The sequence below is a fragment of the Diceros bicornis genome, chromosome 22, assembly GCF_020826845.1.
Source record: "Diceros bicornis minor isolate mBicDic1 chromosome 22, mDicBic1.mat.cur, whole genome shotgun sequence".
Taxonomy (NCBI): domain Eukaryota; kingdom Metazoa; phylum Chordata; class Mammalia; order Perissodactyla; family Rhinocerotidae; genus Diceros; species Diceros bicornis.
The window spans coordinates 4983393-5004632 of NC_080761.1; the positions used below are offsets into that span (position 1 = coordinate 4983393).

At 39.7% G+C, this 21240-nt stretch overlaps 1 protein-coding gene across 5 annotated transcripts in view; it reads left to right on the forward strand.

Annotated features, from left to right (window-relative positions):
• The first annotated feature begins 1061 nt into the window (after positions 1-1061).
• FANCC (FA complementation group C) overlaps positions 1062-21240 on the forward strand; it is a 267168-nt gene continuing 246989 nt past the window's right edge. For 3 of the 5 annotated variants that reach the window (XM_058565471.1, XM_058565467.1, XM_058565468.1), the window contains exon 1: positions 1062-1226. The gene's annotated coding sequence lies outside the window, so the exon portion shown is untranslated. The other 2 variants (XM_058565469.1, XM_058565470.1) reach the window with 2 other exon arrangements.

Below are 21240 nucleotides of genomic sequence, written 5' to 3' on the forward strand. Positions count from 1 at the left end.
CTCTGCTTTGGATTTACCCACAGTGAACTATGCACACATCAAAACAGCACAGACTTCCTTAGCTGGCAGGGAATATTTTGAAGAATGGATTTAACACCTGATTCCTTAATACAGTTGCAGAGCCTGCCAATTTTGTCTCAAATTCTGGATTGGTCCCCTTTTGTAACTCCCTTTAAAAAAACTGTTGCTACCACTAACCTACACACTAACTTTGTCACTTCGAAGCTATATAACCTTGGTAAATTACCTAATCTCTTAATTCAATTTTCTCTTTAGTAAAATGAGTATTCCTTCACTACAGAAGGCTGAAAGTGTCTGAATATTTTTATTACTTGCCTACACTGCCTTGTAGTATTTTTAAAGCACCCGTGAAGTTGTAGTTTTATGATCACGAGGCATCGATTTAAAACAATTTTAAAGCTTAAGGTTAGGTTCCTCAGATTATTATTGTTTACCATTTAAACATCTATGAAAAACCTTCATGCATTACTAAGTTCACGAATAAAAAAAAAATCCAAGACAAGTGAACACTATTGACATGAACGGAAGTTTATAGAAAATGCTGCTTTCCAATTATTTAAGTGGTTTAAACATAGCGCTGAACTGATCTGAACCTGTATCAAACATTCTACGGAACTGATTAACCCAGAGAAGAGTCCTCGTTTGTGAGACCACAGCTAAAAAATCATATTCTAGGCCCTGTCTAGAGGTTTTACCGTCCTGACAAAGACTCACTGTTTCTTAAAAAAAAAATTTCCATTTTACCCCCTCTGCACTTTGAATAGAATCTTCAAATAACTGGTCAATTACCGGGCTTTTTCTCCTCGGATCCTCCCTGCCGTCTAGACCTTGCCCGAGACTAGAGCCCGGGCGGCCGCAGAGGCCCCACTCGCCCCGGAGCCGCTCGGCAAGGCCGACTTCCGGCGAGCAGGAGCTGGGTCCCCAACCCGCCCCGCCCCCACGAGCCCGAGATTCGTCGGAATTTTCCCGCGATGCCGCAGGGGGCGCGCGGGGCCGCTCGCCAGGCCCCAGAGTGCACTGCGGGCACGTGCGCGCGCGCGCGGCTCCACTGCCGAGCAACCGCGGGAAAATTCCAAAAAAGTCTGAACAAAACAAAAAGCCTGTACGACGAGGCAAACCCAAATTTTCAAGCCACAGAACGCGGGCGGTGGCGTCCTTTCCGCCACTGCTCAAACTGCTGAAGCAGCTCTGGCGCGGACCACCCGGTAAGAGAGAGACCGCAGGAGGAGAGCGAAGACAGACGCTTCCCTCGGGGGGTCTGTTGGACACGTTAGAGAGGGAGGGAAGACTCGCGAGAACGTCTGCGCTCTCCGCGCCTCTAGGTGGGCAAGGGGGGCCCCCCGCCGCGGGTAGTAGCTGAGGAGGGGAGGTGAGGAGGAGGGGCAGTGGGAAGGGGCGTGAGGCGGTGCCAGCCCCCGGAGGCGGGGCCTCTGACGAGGGGCGTGGTCAGAGGACGGGACCGGCTTCGGGGGTGGATCCAGCGGAGGGGTCACGCGGAACCGAGACCCCAGAGCGGTGGTAGCTGGGAGTTGGCGTTTTGGTGGTTTTTGTCCGTTAAGCGCAGGCAGCTACGACTTAAAAGGAGAGGAACAAAGGTGAATTTCTTGTTCCCGGGTCCTGGGAGCTTGAAAACCTCGCTTCCAGCACATCACCCTCTTGAGCTGGCCGCACACTCTCCGCCGCCGCCGCCGCCGGGACAACTGGGAGGGGGGCGACGCCCAATTAGGGGAGCCCGGGCGCGGTTGTGGGCCCTCCCGCCCCCAGGCCTTTCTTCCCGAGGGGTGGGAGGTTCTGATGGGCGAGCGTCTCCTCACAATTCTTTCTCTGAACGCCAGGCTGGATCACTTCCAAAGCCCTTGAGAGATTTTTTTGGGGTGGTGTTTATTGGCTTGTTTTTTTGTATTTTTTATGTGGGCGCGTTTACAACCACGAACCCTTTGTGGTCATGTTGTATGGGCTAGACGTCTGGAGGGGGGAAAAGATTTGGAGTTTTTGAAACATGAGAAATTTGGGACCAGAATTTTAAGGAAGGAGGACTAGGAATTTTCTAGCAAAGACCTGTCTGTGCTTTTGTGCTAATCGGAAACTGTTGGAAAGTTCCTGGGTTCCTGGTTTCATTCTAACCTGTGTCCCATTTAATGCAACTTAACTGTGATGTGGTTGACTTAGCATTTATCAGACGAGCAGGGCACTTTTGGGCCACCCAACTTCAGCTATTTATGGATGTCACTCACCTTCAGTAATGTGCAGCTCTGAGCATTTTTTCATTACTCCCCTCAAGAGGAGAAGAAAGGTTGTTACAAATGATAGAATTCATACCATGTGTTGGGATCATTTGTTACATAAGCTTAGATAGAAAACATGTTCATTGTGACTTTATCCATTAAACTTAAATCGAATTGATGTTTCTATCTAATGTACTGTGCCAGATACACATGGGAATAAGCACTCATATACATTACTCATATACATGTACAAGAAAGACTTCATCAAAAAAGAATTTGCTTTCCCTAGTTACATCAAAGGCCTCTTTTCCAGAGTAAAAGTTAGATCCTGCTTCTTTAGAATTGGGCTAATTATACTTTGGTGTATTATACATTTTAATTCATTTTTTCATTATTGAGTCATATTCCTCTTGATTTCTTGAAAAACGTTTACTAAGGCTCCAGAAAAGAAAGGCGAACTGTATGTTGGAATTTTTTGTTCTTTTCTCTGATGAAAAGCATTAACTTGATTGATTGGCTGGATGTGGAAGATGTGTTGCTTCGTGTATGTGAAACTGTGCATGTACATTTTAAAATAGTATTTTAAACCAGTTCCATATTTCAGCAAATAGTTCCAGTAACAATTATACAAATTTTGTATTTATGAAAACCAGCTACAGGGAGGCCAGCCTGGCCAGTAGAAGATTGGATTGATTACTTAGGCCACAGAGAGCACCAGAGAAATCGCGCATGTGTGGCAGTTCCAAGTTGGTAGTGGTGGAGCCTCAAATCAAGCTCAAAATCAGCACCAAATGGATATATAAAATTTTATTTTAGGCTGGGGTATGTATATTCTCTGTCCTCGTTTATGGATCCTGAATGATTGACTTTTTACTATGAAAGAACATGTATAGGAGTACATTGAGTTTGCAGTGTTTTAATGAAAATGCAGTAGGAGAAAAGGAAAAACTTAAAAATTCATCAGAAAAGCTACATAATACAAATCTTGAGCCTTTTATTTTCTACTAAATATCAAACCTTTTTTGGACTCAGTTTGGAAGAGACCTTGCAGAGTTATCTGGTTCATTCTCTTAGGCTCTTCATTAACTCTGCTGGGTATGTAGAAATCATTTCCCTGTAAGATCTCTACTATAGGAACGTCTATAATCTTCCTGATACCTTTCTCTAGTTACATTAAGGCAGATTTTGTATGGAAATCAGCTGTTTGAGACTATGTACCCTGTTTTCTAAAGAATTAAATGATTTTTAGTAAATTTAGTAGATTTTGGAATTGTGCAGTGATCACCACAATTCAGTTTTAGAACATTTGCATCAGCCTAACAAGTTTGCACGTGCAAGTTCATAGTCAGTCCTGGCTCTGGGTTTCAGCCTCAGGCAACCGTTGATTTACTGTCTCTCTAGATTAGCCTTTTCTGGACATTTAATATAAATGGATTCATAAATAAGTGCTGTCTTGTGTCTGATTTCTTTCACTTAGTGTAATGTTTTTGAGATTCATCCATGTTGTAGCATGTATCAGTAGTTTGTTCTTGTTTGTTGCTGAATAGTGTCCCATTGTATGGATATACCACGTTTTGTTTATCCATTCATCAGTTGATGGACATTTGAGTTGCTTCTTTTTGTTGTTAGTGCAGTTGAATTGATTCCTACTCCTAGCAACCCTTTGTACTCCAGAGCTGAACCCTTCTGCCATCTTTTTGCACCATCCTCATGTCTTCTGGCACTATATCAGAGAGTGCTCTGCTGCCATTCATAGGGTTTTCATGGCCAATTGCAGAAGTGGGTGGCCAGGTCCATCTTCCTAGTCTGTCTAGTCTGGAAGCTCTGCTGAAACCTGTCCACCATGGGTGACCCTGCTGATATTTGAAATATCAGTGGCATAGCTTTCAGCATCACAGCAACATATAGCCACCACAGTACAACTAAAAGACAGGTGGTGTGATGTTCTGACTGGGAAACGAACCTGGGCTGTGGCGGTGAGAGCACTGAATCTTAACTACTAGACCACCACGGCTGGTTTGAGTTTCTTCTACTTTTTGGCTATTATGAATAGTGTTGCAGTGAGCATTCATGTGCAAGCCTTTGGTTGCACATATGTTTTCATTTTTCTTGCATAGCTACCTATGAGTGGAATTGCTGTGTTGTATAGTTAGTTCATGTTTAACCTTTTAAGAAACTGCCAAACTGTTTTCTGTTGTGACTGTACCATTTTGTATTCCCACCAGCAATGAATGAGGGTTTCAGTTTTTCCACATTTCCACGTGTTGTGTCTTTTTTTATAGTCATCCTAGGGGATGTGAGGTAGTATCTTATTGTGGTTTTAATTTGCATTTCCCTATTGGCTAATGATGTTGAACATATTTTCATGTGCTTATTAGTAATTCCTAGTGTCGTCTTCGAAATGTCTGTTGAAATCTTTTGTCTATTTTTTAATTGGGTTGTTTGTCTTACTATTGAGTTCTAAGTATTCTTTGTATATTCTGGATGCAAGTCCATTATCAGATATGTGTTTTGCAAATAATGTCTCCTAGTGTTACTTGTCTTTTTGTTTTCTTTGTGGTATCTTTTGAAGCACAGAAGTTTTTAATTTTGAGGAAGTCCAGTTAATCAAAATTTTTTTTTGATTATGTTAGGGTCAATTTCTGTTAACTTTTGTGTGTGGTATGAAATATGGGTCCAAATTCATCTTTTTGTATGTGGATGTCCAGTTGTCCCAAGACTATTTTCTGAAAAAAACTGTCATTTCCCCCATTTCATTGCCTTGGCACTTTTGTCAAAAATCAATTGGCCATAAATCATTTCTAGACTCTTATTTCTGTATCAAGTATCTGTATGCCTATTCTTATACCATCACCACACTGTCTTGATTATGGTAGCTTTATAGTAAATTTTGAAATTGCGTAGCATAAGTCTTCCAGTGTTTTTCTCCTGTTCCAAATTGTTTTGGCTATTCTAGGTTCCTTACATTTCCATATTAATTTTAGTATCGGCTTGTCATTATTTCCCAAAAAGCCTGCTGTGATGGATTTTGATAGAAATTGCATTGACTCTGTAGATCTGTTTGGGGAAGAACTGTCGTCTTAACGTGAACGTGGAATGTTTAGATCTTTAATTTCTCTCGGCACTGTTTTGTAATTTTCAGTGTACAAATCTTGCCCTTGTTTTGTTAACTTTATTTCAAAGTGTTTCATTTTTGATGCTTTGTGAATAGAATTGTTTTTCAAATTTCATTTTTGGATTATTCATTGTCAGTATGTAAAAATGCAATTGATTTTTGTATATTAATCTTATATCCTGCAACATTGCTTGTTTATTACATCAAGCAGGTTTTTTGTGAATTCGTTAGAATTTTCTATGTACACTCTCATGTCATCTGTGAATATAGACAGTTTTGCTTCTCTTTGCAGCTGGATATCTTTAATTTTTTTCTTTTTTCCTTTTCTTTTTTGCTTAGAACCTCCAGTACATTGCAGAATAGAAGTGGGGAGAGTGGACATTCTTGACTTGTTCCTGATCTTAGGGGAAAGCATTTAATCTTTTACTAATAGATATGATGTTAGCTGTAAGTTTTTCCTAAATGCTCTTGATCAGGTTGAGGAACTTTCTTCTGTTCCTAGATTGTTAAGAGTTCTTACCATGAATAAATGTTGGAGTTTGTCCAGATGCTCTTCTCCATTTATTGACATGACCATGTGGTTTAGTTTCTTTGTTCTGTTAATATAATTTATTATATTAATTGATTCTTTTTTTTTTGGTGAGGAAGATTAGCCCTGAGGTAACATCCGTTGCCAATCTTCCTCTTTTTGCTGAAGAAGATTGGCCCTGGGCTAACATCCATGTCCATCTTCCTTTACTTTATATGAGATGCAGCCACAGCATGGCTTGACAAGCAGTGCATTAGTCAGCACCTGGGATCCGAATCTGCAAACCCCAGGCCACTGAAGCGGAGCATGTGAACTTAACTGCTGTGCCACTGTTGTAATAGTTTATGACATTGTGAAATTTTGGTACGTTATTGTTTGTCAGTCACCATATAAATGCCTCCCTTCATCCCTTGTGCCCACTCCCCAACCCCATTGCCCCTGGTAGCCACCAAACTGTTCTCTCTGTCTGTGTGTTAGTTTATCTTCCACATGTGAGTGAAATCACGCAGTGTTTGTCTTTCTTTCTGTGCTTTATTTCGCTTAACATAATGCCTTCCAGGTCTGTCCATGTTTTTGCAAATGGGACAATTTTGTCTTTTTTATGGCTGAGTAGTATTCCATTGTATACATATGCCACATCTTCTTTATCCATTCATCAGTAGAGGGACATTTGGGTTGCTTCCCCGTCTTGGCTATAGTGAGTAATGCTGCAATGAACATAGGGGTGCATGAGCCTCTTTGGATTGTTGATTTCGGAATCTTTGGATAAATACCCAGTGGTGGGATAGCTGGATCATAAGGTATTTCTATTTGTAATTTTCTGAGGAATCTCCGTACTATTTTCCATAGAGGCTACACCAGTTTGCATTCCCACCAGCAGTGAATTAGGGTTCCCATTTCTCCACAACCTTGCCAACATTTGTTGTTTTTTGTCTTGGTGATTATAGCCATTCTAACGGGTGTAAGGTGATATCTTAGTGTAGTTTTGATTTGCATTTCCCTGGTGATTACTGATGTTGAACATCTTTTCATGTGCCTGTTGGCCATCTGTAGATCTTCTTTGGAGAAGTATCTGTTCATATCTTCTGCCCATTTTTTGATTGGCTTGTTTGTTTTTTTGTTGTTCAGTTGTGTGAGTTCTTTATATATTATGGACATTAACCCCTTGTCGGATATATGATGTGCAGATATTTTCCCCCAGCTAGTGGGTTGTCTGTTTATTTTGATCCTGGTTTAATTTGCCTTGCAGAAGCTCTTTAGTCTGATGAAGTCTCACTTGTTTATTTTTTCTTTTGTTTCCCTTGTCCAAGTAGACATGGAATTCGAAAAGATCCCTCTATGATGAATGTCAGATAATGTACTGCCTATATTTTCTTCCAGGAGTTTTACAGTTTCAGGTCTCACCTTCAAGTCTTTGATCCATTTTGAGTTAATTTTTGTGTATGGCGAAAGAAAATGGTCTACTTTCATTCTTTTGCATGTGGCTGTCCAGTTTTCCCAGCACCATTTATTGAAGAGACTTTCCTTTCTCCATTGTATGTTCTTAGCTCCTTCGTCAAAGATTAGCTGTCCGTAAATGTGTGGTTTTATTTCTTGACTTTCAATGCTGTTCCATTGATCTGTATGTCTGTTTTTGACCTAGTAACATGCTGTTTGTATTACTATAGCTTTGTAGTATATTTTGAAGTCAGGGATTGTGATGCCTTCAGCTTAATTCTTTTTTCTCAGGATTGCTTTAGCTATTTGGGGTCTTTTGTTGCCCTATATGAATTTTAGTATTCTTTTGTTCTAGTTCTGTGAAGAATGTCATTGGGATTCTGATTGGGATTGCATTGAATCTGTAGATTGCTTTAGGTAGTATGGACATTTTAACTATGTTTATTTTTCCAATCTATGTGCATGGAATATTTTTACATTTCTTTGTCATCATCGATTTCTTTAAATAATGTCTTATAGTTTTCATTGTATAGGTCTTTCACCTCCTTGGTTAAATTTATTCTTAGATATTTTCTTCTTTTTGTTGCGATTGTAAATGAGATTATCTTTTTGAGTTCTCTTTCTGTTTGTTATTAGCATATAGAAATGCAACTGATTTTTATAAGTTCATTTTGTATCCTGCAACTTTGCTGTAGTTGTTATTTCTAATAGTTTTCCAATGGATTCTTCAGGGTTTTCTATATATAAAATCATGTCGTCTGCAAACTGCGAGAGTTTCACTTCTTTGTTGCCTGTTTGGATTCCTTTTATTCCTTTTTCTTGCTTAATTGCTCTGGCCAAAACCTCCAGTACTACGTTGAATAAGAGTGGCAAGAGTGGGCACCCTTGTCTTGTTCCTGTTCTCACAGGGATGGCTTTCAATTTTTCCCTGTTGGATGTGATGTTGGCTGTGGGTTTGTTGTATATGGCCTTTATTATGTTGAGGTACTTTGCTTCTATACCCATTTTGTTGAGAGTTTTTATCATAAATGGATGTTGGATCTTGTCAGATGCTTTCTCTGCATCTATCGAGATGATCGTATGTGGTTTTTATTCCTCGTTCTGTTAATGTGGTGTATCACGTTGATTGATTTGCAGATGTTGAACCATCCCTGTGTCCCTGGTATAAATCCCACTTGATCATGGTGTATTATCTTTTTAATGTATTGCTGTATTTGGTTTGCCAATATTTTGTTGAGGATTTTTTGCATCTATGTTCATCAACAATATTGGCCTGTAGTTTTCCTTCTTTGTGTTGTCCTTCTCTGGCTTTGGGATCAGGGTGATGGTGGCCTCGTAGAATGAGTTAGGAGATGTTCCATCTTCCTCTATTTTTTAGAATAGTTTGAGAAGGATAGATATTAAATCTTTGAATGCCTGGTAAAATTCTCCAGAGAAGCCATCTGGTCCTGGACTTTTATTTTTTGGGAGATTTTTGATTACTATTTCAATCTCTTTACTTGTGATTGTTCTATTCAGATTCTCTATTCGTGATTCTGTTTTGGGAAGTGGTATGAGTCTAAGAATTTATCCATTTTTTCTAGGGTACCCAATTTGTTGGCATATAGTTTTTCATAGTATTCTTTTATAATCTTTTGTATGTCTGTGGTATCCATTGTAATTTCTCCTCTTTCACTTCTAATTTTATTTATATGAGCCTTCTCTCTTTTTGTGTTAGTGAGTCTGGCTAAGGGTTTGTCAATTTTTTTTATCTTCTTAAAGAACCAGCTCTTTGTTTCATTGATCCTTTCTACTGTTTTTTTTGTCTGTTTCAATTTTATTTATTTGTGCTCTAATTTTTATTATTTTCCCCCCTCTGATGGCTTTGATCTTTGTTTGTTCTTTTTCTAATTCTGTTAAGTGTAGTTGAAGGTTGCTTGTTTGGGATTTTTCTTTTTGTTAAGGTGGTCCTGTATTGCTATGAGTTTCCCTCGCAGGACCACTTTTGCTGCATCCTGTATGAGATGGTATGTTGTATTTTCATTTTCATTTGTCTCCAGATATTTTTTGATCTCGCCTTTAGTTTCTTCAGTGATCCATTAGTTGTTAAGTAGCATGTTGTTTAGTCTCCACATCTTTGTCACTTTCCCAGTTTTTTTCTTGTTGTTGATTTCTAGTTTCATAGCATTGTGGTCAGAGAAGACGCTTGTTATGATTTCAATCTTCTTAAATTTGTAGAGGCTTGCTTTGTTTCCCAGCATATGGTCTATACTTGAGAATGTTCCATGCATGCTGGAGAAGAACGTGTAATCTGCTGTGTTTGGATGGAGTGCTCTATGTATATCTAGTAAGTCCATCTCATCTAGCTTTTTGTTTAAGTCCACTATTTGCTTATTGACGTTCTGTCTGGATGCTTTATCCATTGATGTAAGTGGGGTGTTAAGATCCCCTACTATTATTGTGTTGTTGTTGTTATCTCCTTTTAGGTTTGTTAATAGTTGCTTTATGTATTTTGGTGCTCCTGTGTTGGGTGTTTATATATTTATAAATGATATGTCTTCTTGGTGCAGTGTCCCTTTTATTATTATATATTGCCCCTATTTGTCTCTCATTGCCTGTTTTATCTTGAAGTCTACTTTGTCTGATATAAGTATGGCAGCACCTGCTTTCTTTGGTTTGCCATTAGCTTGGAGTATTGTCTTCCATCCTTTCACTCTGAGCCTGTGTTTGTCTTTAGAGCTGAGATGTGTTTTCTGGAGGCAGCATATTGTTGGATCTTGTTTTTAATCCATCCTGCCACTCTGCGTCTTTTGATTGGAGAATTCAATCCATTTACATTTAGAGTGATTACTGATATATGAGGGCTTACTGTTGTTATTTTATTGCTCATTTTCTGGTTCTGTTGCATTTACTTTGTGTCTCGTCCCATGTGTTTCGGAGTACCAATTCAGTTTGGTAGTTCTGTATGATGGTTTTCTTAGTTTTCTTTTTATTTATCACATGTGTCTCTGTTCTGATTATTTGTGTAGTGGTTACCATGAGGTTTGTATAAAAACTTTCATAGATGAGATAGTCCATTTTCTGACGGCCTCTTATTTCCTTAGACTAAGTCGATTCCATCCCTTTCCTCTTCCTCTTCCAAGTTATTATTGTCACAACTTATTCCATCTTGTATTGTGAGTTTGTTTAAAGTGATGAGGTTATGTTTATTTTTGGTATTTTCCTTTCCTTAATCTTTAGTGCTATAATTAAGTGTTTGCTAACCCATTCTGATAGAGAGCTGCAATTTTTCTGATTTTGTCTACCTATTTTTCTCCTTGCTCAAAGTTTTGTATCCCCTTTGTCTTTTTTTTCAGGCATTAGGGCCTTATTGAGCATTGTAGTGGAGTTCTTGTGGCAATGATGTCCCTTCGCTTTTGTATATCTGGGATATTTGCTATTTCTCCCTCATATCTGAAGGATATTTTCACTGGATAGAGTGATCTTGGCTGAAAGTGTTTGTCTGTCGGAATTTTGAATATATGATACCACTCTCTCCTAGCCTGTAAAGTTTTGCCGAGAAATTGGCTGAGAGCCTGATAGGAATTCCTTTGTACGTTATTTTTTTTTGTCTTGCTGCCCTTGATATGTTTTCTTTATCATTGATTTTTGCCAGCTTTACTACGATATGCCTTGAAGAGGGTCTTTTCATGTTGATATATTTAGGAGACCTGTTGACGTCATTCACTTGTATTTCCATCTCCTTCCCCAGGTTTACAAAAGGTTCTCAGCTGGGCCGGCCTGGTGGCGCAAGCAGTTAAGTGCGCATGCTCCGCTGCGGCAGCCCGGGGTTCGCTGGTTCGGATCCCAGGCGCGCACCAATGCTCCGCTTGGCAAGCCATGCTGTGGCAGCATCCCATGTAAAGTGGTGGAAGATGGGCACAGATGTTAGCCCAGGGCCAGTCTTCCTCAGCAAAAAGAGGAGGATTGGCAGATGTTAGCTCAGGGCTGATCCTCCTCACAAAGGAAAAAAAAAAATTAAAAAAGTTTTCAGCTATTATTTCTTTGAACAAGCTCTCTGCTCCTTTTTCCCTCTCTTATTTCTCTGGAATATTTATAATCCTTATGTTGCATTTCCTGATTGAATCGGGTATTTCTCAGAGAATTTCTTCATTTCTTTTTAGTTTTGGTTCTCTCTCCTCTTCCATCTGGAGCATTTCTGCATTCCTATCCTCAATGTTGTTAATTCTTTCCTCCATATTATCAGCTCTGTTCTCTAAAGATTCCAGATTTTTCTTTATCTTCTCCATTGTGGTTTTCATCTCCAACATTTCTTATTGGTTTTTCTTTGTAGTTTCAATCTCTTTTGTGAAAAACTTCTTAATTTCATTGAATTGTATATCTGTGTTTTCTTGTAGTTTGTTGAGCTTTTTTATGATAGCTATTTTGAATTCTCTGTTGTTTAGGTTATAAATTTTTGTGCCTTCAGGATTGATTTCTGCGTGTTTGTCCTTTTCCTTTTGGTCTAGAGATTTAATATATCTTTGCATGGTGCCTAAGGGCGTTGGCTTATTTTTCCTCCTTCTGAAGATATCTCGCTTTCACTTGCTGCCACTGTGTGGGGGTCAAGAGCTCTGTATTCTGAGCCCGCTGCGATCTGTGGGCACTCTGGCCCACCAGCTGTGCTGGTGTTCTGGGTGGGGGGAGGGGTCTTCCTTTTGTGTACCCAGTCCTGGGGGCTTCTCGTTGTTCCCTCACTGTCTGCTCTCCTGGGGTCCTAGCTTGATGAAGACACCCTTGCAAAAGTTCAGTTCCCTCCATATGGGAATTTCCCATAGGCTGTGAGAGAACTTGGAGAGCTACAGTTTTCCCATGGAGGGCTGCCCCTCCCTCTTCTGTCTCTGAGAGCCACGTGGTTCTGGAGGGGAGGGGCTCTTTCTTTTGCCTGCTCCATCCTGGGGGCTTCTCGTTCTTCCCTCACTATCTGCTCTCCTGGAGTGCTAACTTGCTGAAGACACCCCCGCAACAGTTCTGTCCCCTCTGTATGGGAATTTTCCACAGGCTGTGAGAGAACTTGGAGAGTGACTGTTTTCCTGCGGAAGGCCGCCCTCCCCCTCACCCCCCCCCCCCCAGAGAGCCACGTGGGCTTGGTCCCTGGGTCGCTGTTGTTGCGGAAGGAGAGGATTTCTCCCTACTTCCTTCTACTTCCTCTGGGGGTACCAGCACCTCCACCTTCAGATGTAAGGCTGTGTGGGTCTCTCAGATGTCTTTTGTGTTGTGTGAATATCCTCTGTTGGTATTTGAGTGTCTTGTTTGTTGTATCTTAGGGGGGCAGAGTCTAAGGGGGAAAGCTCACTCCACCGTAGTGCTGATGTCACTCATCTATTAATTGATTTTTTATTGTTATACAGACATTGCATTCGTGGGATAAATCCCACTTGACCATGGTGCATAATCCTTTTTATATGCTACTAGATTTGGTTTGGTAATATTTTATTTAGGATATTTGTGTCTGTGTTCATAAGGAATATTGGTTGGTAATTTTCTTGTGATGTCTTTGTCTGATTTTAGTCTTATGCTAATACATATCTTAGAATGAGTTGTTCAGTGTTCCGTCCTCTTATATTTTCTGAAAGAGGATTAGTATTATTCCTTCTTTAAATATTTGATAGAATTCACCCATGAAGTTATCTGTTCCTGGATTCTTCTTTATGGGAAAATTTTAAATTACAAATTCAGTTTCTTGTTATCGGACCGTTTTAATTTTCTCTCTCTTCTTGAGTACGTTTTGGCAATTTGTTTCTCTCTAGGATTTTTTTTTCATTATCTAAGTTATGTAATTTGTTGACATAAAAGTTGTTCAATTTTCCCTTAAAATCCTTTTTATATCTATAGAGTCAGTAATGATGGCCCGTTTCATTTCTGATTTTGGTAATTTGTATCTTTTCTCTTTTTTTCCTTGATTGAAGTAGCTAAATGTTTGTCAATTTTGTTGATTTTTTTCAAAGAACCAACTTTTTCTTTCATGAGTTTATTGTTTTTCTGTTTTCTGTTCAATCAGTCCCTGCTCTAATCTTTATTATATCTTTCCGTCTGCTTGCTTTGGGATATTTGGTCTTGTTTTTCTAGTTTCTTAGGTTTATTCTTAAGTTATTGATTTGAGACCATTATTCTTTTTTAATGCAGCTGTTCAAAGTTACAGATTTTCTGTTCAAACACTGCTTAAGCAGCATCCCACAAATTTTGATATGTTGTGTTTTTGTTTTCATTAAGTTCAAGATATTTTCTAATTTCCTTTGCAATTTCTTTTTTGACCCATTGGCTACCTAACAAGATAGAGCTGTCATCTTACAAGTGAACAAGTGTTTAGCTTTTCCCAAAATGAGCAGATGCACAATCCCGAGAGTTGTTGTGTTTATTGCTAACTGTATTACTTTTCAAAATGATCCACAGTCCCACAGAACTTCTGTTGCCTAAAAACTAAATTGCAAGTTAACTTCCAACTACTTGTATATAAAATAAAAGTGAGAATGGGAGAGAAGAAAATTTGCTAATATATATACATGAATACATACATATAATAAGCAAATATCCAAAACTACTACAGTCTTTGTTTCTGTAGTTGGCCACAAGGCCATAATTGACAACTATGACTTCTTTCCACTACCTAGTCTGTATTTCCTTTGCCCTCAGCTGGAGCCTTAGATGGTTGTGTTTTTTTACCTAGTGAATAAGCAAACCTTTATTCCTGAAGGATCTGAGCTGTAAAGCCTTCTCTTGCTCTGATTCCAGCTCTACATGTGACTCTATAGGTGAGTCAAAATAGCACATGCAAATGTGGTATATGTTGCCTCCAAAATTCAAAAAGGCCTACCTCAGTGTTATGCTTCTTTGCCTGGTAGATGGTGCAACGTGGAAAACTTATAATTCACCTTGTAGAAGATATCTCAATATGTACCAGACTGGGAATCAGCAAACTATGGCCTGTAGGCAAAATCTGGCCTGCTGTCTGTTTTTGTATGACCTATGAGGTAACAGTGTTTTTTATATTTTTAAGTGTTTGGTGGGAAGCAAAGAAGAATATATGGCAAAGACCATATATTGCCCCAAAGCCTAAAATATTTACTGTGTGGACCTCTACAGAAGTTTGCTAACTTCTGTTCCAAACGATTAAATCCCAATAAGTTCACTGATGTAGGGAACCCATGAATTTTTGTGGGGTTTATCTCCCACCCACTTGTTGGCATATGTCTTATTGAGGCATCTAAAGTACTTTCTACTTCTTGTTCATCAGGTCCAATCAGCAAGTAGACCAATGTATTTTATGTTATGTCAAGACAAGTACCTCTAGCTCCTGCAGCCCACATGGCTTCCCCAGTGCCCAGCTCCTGTAGCTTGACTGTCTCCTCCAGCGTGTGGCTGCTTCAATGTGGGCCTCCTGGGTGCTCGTGTGTGCTACAGTGCCAGACCCCTGGGTGCACCAGGCTCCTCCAGCGCCTATTCCTGTAGTGCACTATGCCAGCAGCACCCTGCCAACAGCTTACCCCAGCAACCCCCCCCCAGTGATTTTGTAACAGGGTGCCTCTAGTGAGACACCTCCTTATGAACAGCTTTTCATGGCGTCATACAGGGTGGATTTCTGGCAAGTTACAAAAGGTGGATTTCCAACAAGTTGTGCTGGTGTAGCACCACAGTGACTTCATTGCCATTCATTGAGCCATGGCTCTGCCCTCTCCAACAAGGTCTAGATCTCATTTTGGGGGGAAAAGAATGTGCTGTTCCTTGGGCACTGTATCTCAGCCCTAGGAGTAAGTAGGTGCACCTTAGATCTGCTGTCCCTATGTTCTTTAGTTCCCTTTGCTTCTGACTAGCCAATCTCTCAGTACTCTAATTCTTTGTTGTAGTGAATATTCTTTATATTTGATTTTCTCTATTCAAATTACTATGTGGTTTCTCTGTCCCGATTAGACCCAGACTGATCCATTGTCTTTGCTTCCAACTTCCTCAAGAAATAGTGAATGGTGGGACTAGTTAGCCTATTCATTTTCTTGAATTGTGAGTAAAACCTAGAGTTACTGCCACTTTTATATGACAAATGGTAGGTTTTGGTGAGAGTATCAGGCTTTTGGATAGTGATGAATTGAGCTTTATATTTCCTTTGTTCCTTCCCAGGCCTTTGAAAATTAGAAACAATACAGGTACCATGGGAAATGGGGTTAGAGAGTAGGAGGGGAGGGGAAGGGGAAAGGAATTGGGCTGTGGATAGCATTATGACATCCAGTGGGCAGGACCCCCAGATGACCTGACTTTACATCTATCTGTCTGATCACACTTCTCATTACCTTTTACCCCATCGTTTTCACTTTTCAGATCCCTGGGATTGTTGTTTTTTCATTTTCCTCTAGAGGCCCAATGCTGATTTTGTAATAGAGAATATATGTGTCATATACACATTTTATGTAAATTTAACCTATTTTAGCAGAATCTGACATCTGGGGTCTGGTACTCTGGTGACTACCCATAAGACAGTTGGAGACTGCTGTTTTTCACACACACACAAAATGATTCAGGGCAGGCCTTATTTAAGAATGTGAGTTTGGCTCTGTGATCCCTTACCTAGAAGGCGCAGAATTGTTAAACTGTTTTGCTTCTGTCATAGGAATTTCAATGTGCTTTTTACCTTAGTGACTTCCAACATCCTCCTGGGGCTGGTTCCTTTTTGTTATTGTTTTGTTGTCGTTTTTTATTTAAAGCAGTCACATTAAATCCTTCTTGTACTTAACCCTAATCCTATCTCTTTGATTCTGCTTGTATACTCACTTGCTGTTCTCATAGATTTCCTTCTTAACTCCTGATTCCTTGGTGATCATTTGTGGTTATGAATAATGACTTTTCCTCTGTCCTTATGCATTCTAGTTCATACTGTTGTCTTGTGTGTGTGTGCCTTATTTCCACAACTTTTGGCCTTTGTTGGGTTATTGGCCTTCGTTGGGTGCCTACCCAGCATCCTCTCCTCCTTTCCTCCTCCCTAACAGGGCCTAGGTTTTCTTTAAGTAGTCACCATTATATAGGCTTTAGAGAGCACTGATCTCACTTGTACCTTTGGGGGTGAACTCTGATTGACTTAAAACAGTCAGCCTTAAAATAGGCAATAAAATTTCCATGGTCATAATCATTGGTTAGGGATAGGCATAAGCTTAAGCAAGTCCAGTCTGAATACATATGAGGTCTCTTACTTGGGATGCTAGAACAGAAGTGTATACTCTCTTTTTGGGTGGTGTGGTGTATAGTGTGACTCCAGTAATGACTGAGGTATTTTGCTATCATGAGAGGAGCAGGGTGGAGAGATGAATCAACTACGAAGTCTGCCCTATCTCTAGACTTGCCAGTTTCTTGAACCAATAAATTCCTTTTATTGTTTTAGCCAGATTTAATTGATGTGGCAGACACATTAACTGCTTACTGGAGATCTGTATCCTTCCTAACATTTCCCAGTTCACTTGTAGCTATGCAGGGCCATGTGATAGTTCTAGCCAGTAGATTTTAAGCAGGTACTTCCAGGTAGAAACATTTAGTAGTAGATGCATGACCTTCTGACTCTCTCTCCTGCTTGCAGTGGTGATTATGGGGGCCAGGTGCTGAGATGTCAGTACCCGTTGTCCTGGATCCATGAGTAAGCCGACCCTTCTCATGCCTTCCACCTCCCATACCCACATTGAACAGACAGCATGAGCAAAAAGTTAACAAAGCATAATTTAGCCTATCTTGATGAAGAGTTGGGTTTCAGTGACTAGAAACCAGCAGCATCCTAGAATAATTCCTAGTGTATGTGGTGTACACAATGCATGCAGATTATACATTCTGATTAATTGGTAAGCCTGTCTGAAAGAATCATTTGTACTTAGCCCTAGCTTTCTGAACTTGGGGTACCCAAACTTGACCTTGTCCAACATGGATTATGATATTTCTTAGTTTATCCCTGCAGATCAGAGTTTGTAATAATAGGCTATTAGAATGTATATTGGGACATTTCCAATTTCTAGTGAGATCTAATTTCTGCTTTTATTTGAAGCTGTTAGCTATGTATCTGTAATCATAGTGTCAGCAGACATGGACGCTAACCCTCTTCCCTTGCCCTGCTTAAAAATCTAACTTTTGTGTTTAACCTTGTCTTCTTGAAAGGTACAGGTATTCCTTTATCTAACACCTTGGGGCCTTGAGCTTAGGCGGTTTTTAGCTGTGTTCCGGGAAGAAATTCTAAGCGACAACCGCCCTGGACCCAATCGCTCTGAAAAGGACCAGACGGGCCTAGACCACAACCACAAGACTGACACCTGCACACATAGGCTGAGAGTTGTACTTAAGTAACCTGCCCTCATTAACAGTGTAAATTCCCCTCCTCTGGGAGGGGCAAAGCAGCCATTTTTAGGTCATGTGATGTATGTAGAAGCATGATTTTTTTTTTTTTTTTTTTTTTTTTTTGTGAGGAGGACCAGCCCTGAGCTAACATCCAATGCCAATCCTCCTCTTTTTGCTGAGGAAGACTGGCCCTGGGCTAACATCCATGCCCATCTTCCTCTACTTTATATGGGACGCCGCCACAGCATGGCCTAACAAGCGGTGCGTCGGTGCGCACCCGGGATCCGAACCGGCGAACCCCGGGCCGCTGCAGCGGAACGCGCACACCCAACCGCTTGCGCCACCGGGCCGGCCCCTGTAGAAGCATGATTTTAAACCACGCATGTGTAAGCTTATGCCCACCTCTACATGTGATGATGAAACTTCCCCTTTGAATATTCATCCCCTACCCCGAGTAAAATTACCCACCTCCCCATGTTCAGGGGGCCATAGCTTTGTGAAATTATTCCCCACGGTCTTCATTTTTCTTTGTTGCATGCTGCAAATAAAAATTCTACTTCGTGAAGCAACTACTTGTGGTGCAGTTTGATTTAACTCCCAAGAAGGGACCCACGTTTGGTCCAGTAACAATAAGCCTTGAGAGTGAGTAACCCTGTATTAGTAGTATAGCAGCAAGACATTTTATTTATCAAATAGTATTTTCTGCAATATTTGACACCCAGAAGAATATCCTGTTTCTGATTCTGATCAGCACCATTAGATTTTCTGGTCATTACCCTAAAAAACGTTGGCAAAGATAGTGAAAATTTTGCTTGCTGATAAGTATTTTGATGAATTGGTATTTTTTTGAAACTATGCAGCCAGTTTTAGCAGTAACAAACATAAAAATGTTTTCATATGAAATGCTGTAATCAGATTGATTTTATTTTAAAATTAGTAGTTGTAAGTTAAGTAAAAGTGCAATGGAACTAACACTGTACTAAGTCCTTTTAGTTTTAAAATAATTTAAGTAATTTGTTTAATTAAATTAATTAATTTTTTTGTGAGGAATATCAGCCCTGTGCTAACATCTGCCAGTCCTCCTCTTTTTTTTTTTTTTTTCCCCTGAGGAAGACTGGCCCTGAGCTAACATCCGTGCCCATCTTCCTCCACTTTATATGGGACGCCGCCACAGCATGGCTTGCTAAGTGGTGCGTCGGTGCACACCCAGGATCTGAACCAGTGAACCCCGGGCTGCCGCAGTGGAGCACGCACACTTAACCTCTTGTGCCACTGGGCCGGCCCCTAATTTTAAAATAATTTGAGCTTTTAAAGAATTATCTATTCTTGAGACAAAATGGTGAAAATGGGACAAATCTTTGAAAATATTCTTATACTTGAGCAGAACCATCTTTGGTTACATTGTTTTGTGGCCACAGTGGCTATGACTAGTTGAATATACATTAGTTATTTTTAAAAACATTTTAATTGAGGTATTATTGATATACAGTGAGCTGCACGTATGTCAAAACACATCAGATTGTACCCTGAATAAGAATTCACCCTTGAAACCATCACCACGATTAAGATAATGAACACATATATCACCCCCCCAAATTTCCTAGTGCCCTTTTGTCATCCTCCTTCCTATTCCACTCCACCCCGCCCCCCGTTCCCAGGCAGTCATTAATCTGCTTTCTGTAACTATAAATTAATTACATTTTCTAAAACTTTATACAAATGGAATTGACAGTAGGTACTCTTTTTTTTCACTTAGCACCATTGTTTTGAGAGTTGTCCATGTTGTAGCATGTATTAACAGTTCATTCCTTTTTATTGCTGAGTATTATTTAATTGTTTGGATATAGCACAGTTTATCTTTCAAGGTAGTTTTCAGTTTTTTCTATACACATAAAACTTATGAATATTTATATACAAGTCTTTTTGTGGACACATGCTTTCATTTCTTTTGGGTAAAAATCTAGGAGTGGAAGGGCTAGATTGTAGGGTAGATGAAAGTTTTAACTTTTTAAGAAATTGCTAAACTATTTTTGAAAGTGATTATACCATTTTATATTCCTGCCAGCAGTATATGAGGGGTTCCAGTTGCTTCACATCCTCACCAATATTTGGTATGGTTAGTCTTTTTAATTTTAGCCATTCTAGTGGGTATGTAGTGATATCTCATAGTAGTTTTAAATTACATTTCTCTAATACAAGTCCTTTGTCAGATACATGATTCGCAAATGTATTCTTCCCAGTCTGTGGCTTCCCTTTTCATTTTCATAATGGTATCTTTCGAAGAGCAGGAAGTTTTAATTTTGATAAAGTCCAGTTTATTGATTATTTTATGTTAAAGTTTGTGCCTCTTGTGTCCTATTTAAGAAATCTTTGCCTATCCCAAGGTTACTAAGATTTTATCCTGTTTTCTTGTAGAGATTTTATAGTTTTTAGCTCTTACATTTTGGATCTGTGATCCATTTTAAGTTCATTTTTATGTATTGTATGAGAAAAGGATTCAGGTTTATTTTTTTACATATAGCTTTCCAGTTGTTCCAGCACTATTTCTTGAAAAGACTGTTCTTTCCCTATTGAATTGCCTTGGATCTTTGCCAAAAATCACACAATGTCTGTGTGGCTCTATTTCTGAACTCTTTCTTCTGTTCCATTGATCTGTATACGTGTTGAATGCCTTGATTACTGTATCCTTTTAATAAGTCTTGAAATCAAGTACTGTAAGTCCTCCAACTTCATTCTTTTCAAAGTTGTTTGACTATTCTAGATTATTTACATTTACATTTTAGAATTAGCTTGTCCATATCTCCAAAAAACCCTCTTGAGATTTTGATTGAGATTGCATTGAATCTGTAGATCGTGTTAGGAGAATTGATAGCTGAACAGTATTAAGTTTTCCGAGTATTCCTTCTTTCATCGTGAAGTATAACGGTAGCTATAGGTTTTTTGTAGATAGCCTTTATCAGGTCAAGGAAGTTTCCCTCTATTCCTGATTTGATGAGAGTTTTTTTTTGGTTTGGTGAGGAAGATTAGCCCTGAGCTAACATCTGTTGCCAATCCTCCTCTTTTTTGCTGAGGAAGACCGGCCCTGGGCCAACATCCACGCCCGTCTTCCTCCACTTTATATGGGACGCTGCCACAGCATGGCTTGACAAGCAGTGCATCTTTCCTTGTCCAGGATCCGAACCTGCAAACCCCAGGCTGCTGCAGTGGAGTGCACAGACTTAACCACTATGCCACCGGGCCGGCCCCTAATGAGAGTTTTTATCATGAATGGATACTAATTTTTGTGACATGCTTTTTCTGCCCCTATTGAGGTACACTTACATTCTTGGAGATTCTATCCTCATGTAACTTTGACTCCCTTTTTGGTAATTCTGGGGTGGTTCTCCACAATTGTCGTTTGTTTTAGAATGCAAGCCAGAGTGTCCATAATGAGGTTCAAGGTCATTACTTTCGTATTTGTTAGCCAACTCTGAGGGACAGGGATCTTTGAACTTTTCTTTTTTTTTTCTTTTTTAAAATTTTTATTTATTTATTTATATTTTCCCCCAAAGTTGTACGTCATAGCTGCACATCCTTCTAGTTGCTGTATGTGGGAC